The sequence below is a fragment of the Triturus cristatus genome, chromosome 5_1, assembly GCF_964204655.1.
Source record: "Triturus cristatus chromosome 5_1, aTriCri1.1, whole genome shotgun sequence".
Lineage (NCBI taxonomy): Eukaryota > Metazoa > Chordata > Amphibia > Caudata > Salamandridae > Triturus > Triturus cristatus.
Window position 1 is genome coordinate 916372550 of NC_140587.1, and position 1848 is coordinate 916374397.

The 1848-nt window shown below is 41.8% G+C and overlaps 1 long non-coding RNA gene across 1 annotated transcript; it reads left to right on the forward strand.

The window, feature by feature from the left end:
- Window positions 1-297: 297 nt before the first annotated feature.
- Window positions 298-1178, forward strand: LOC146831597 (uncharacterized). The gene is made up of 3 exons (XR_014961316.1): window positions 298-525; window positions 614-706; window positions 803-1178. It is a non-coding gene; the product is annotated as an uncharacterized LOC146831597 (long non-coding RNA).
- The last annotated feature ends 670 nt before the right edge of the window (window positions 1179-1848 follow it).

Here is a 1848-nt window from a genome sequence, read left to right on the forward strand (position 1 = left end):
TTTATTATTCACACGAATAGCTTGCTCCTATATAAACAAGTGTCTTTGTTTCCCGTGTATTCATATTAAGTAATTGCTTAACGGGAACCACGCCACCCACCTCCGTTCTATTTGGACAAATCGATTTAAGATTCCCTACACGTTCTATTTGCTGCTTTGTTAACTGATTATTTTTCTTTTCATAACGTGCAAGCAATACCTGTCTGCAATGACGGTTCACTTTTCCATTGCTTACTCATTTTTAATCATCAGAAGTAGCGCCCGCTTCTCTGATTCTCTCGCTCCATTATGTAACAACCCAACGCACGGATGATAGGTTGGGGGACCAGGTCCTTGTGGCAGTTTATTTCTTTATTTCTCTAGCTTTGGATTACCTACTAGGTTTTTCACTAAAAGAGCACCCCTCTCCATTTACTTATAGAGGCTGATTTCCAAGTGATTTAGTTCACTCAACACGCACCGATCTACGTTGCGGCGTGTAATGATGGAGTAATCAATTCCTCCTCTGTGGTTCGACTAAGAATTGTAAGTTCCCATCTTCAGGGAGTTATACCCAACTTATCCAATGAATTGTTACTTGAATGATTCCATTGTCACCTTTAATTTGTTATAGGTGTTTATCACTCCCACCTGCCTTTGGAGCCTCTTTGCCCTTGCGCCTTCGGACGCCAAGCTGACACTGATTAGATGTCCTTTCTCCCAATTGGTAATTATGGTATAGCCTTTCCATTTCCAGCCTCGCTGCTCTTTTCTGCTTGGCTTCGCTACCCCTTTTTTTAATACTGATCGAATGTTCTTATAGGTGCCTACCCTTCCTGTCTCACCGTCCTCTCTGTCCTGAGGAAGACCCCACTCGTAAGGATCTAATCATCCTACCCTTGATGAGGGGTCGAAACGTCGACATTTCACTACGCCAGTACCTACAATAGTGCATTGAGCATTGTGTATTTTTGCTTGTATATGGCTCTTTAGGCTGTTCACTCAATTTTGCCTATGATTGATTTTCATTCTGATTATTTGGCACGATAGCAACGTGCACAGCAATTGATTTGTACAACCGTTACGAATGTTTACATGTCACTTATCCTATTACCCTACCCAACTCATCACACCCTCTCCTTCCTTGTGGCACCCTGCACTTTTGTAAATGTGTTTCTTACATGCATTCATGTGCCTGTTCCAAGTGTGATTAAACAACACTTTGATATGCTTTATTTGTTGCAATTGTTATTCTGCTGACTTTGCTCAGTTTTTCAATCTATGTATGTTCTGGGACCATATCCTTTTCTACTGTTTGTTACCCAGGTCCCAGTGACTATTGGGTTTGCCCTTTGTTCTAACTCTTAAACGAGCGGGTGCACACCTGCGAGGTATTCCTTTGTGAATTTCCCTTCTTCTATAAAATGGTGGAGAGTGAAACCCTCTCCTATACTGAGGAATACATCAACCAGCTGCTACAGGACCCCAGGAATCTCTTTCTGTCATCCGACACACCCAATATTGACTTCACACTTAATGACAAGATAGCAAAACTTGAGCGCCTGGAAAAGAAACTAATTCGCACAAAACTCCATGGTCATTTGCTCACTAAATATCTACAGGCCAGTATTATACCTGTTGGACTACAGATAAAAAATGAACCAGCTATCTTCGTGGATTTACCAAAATTCAAAGAAGGCTTCAGTTTTATTGCAAACAACGCGTCGCGACATTGGATGGTTCTCGGAGTAGAAACCGCGGCCGAACAGGTTCAAGTCTTAACCAGAGAAATAGCTGCCCTAAAACAAGAAATTGCAGGTGACTCAACCCTGATCAATGCCAAAAGTGCTTTGGAAAATCTCACAAAAT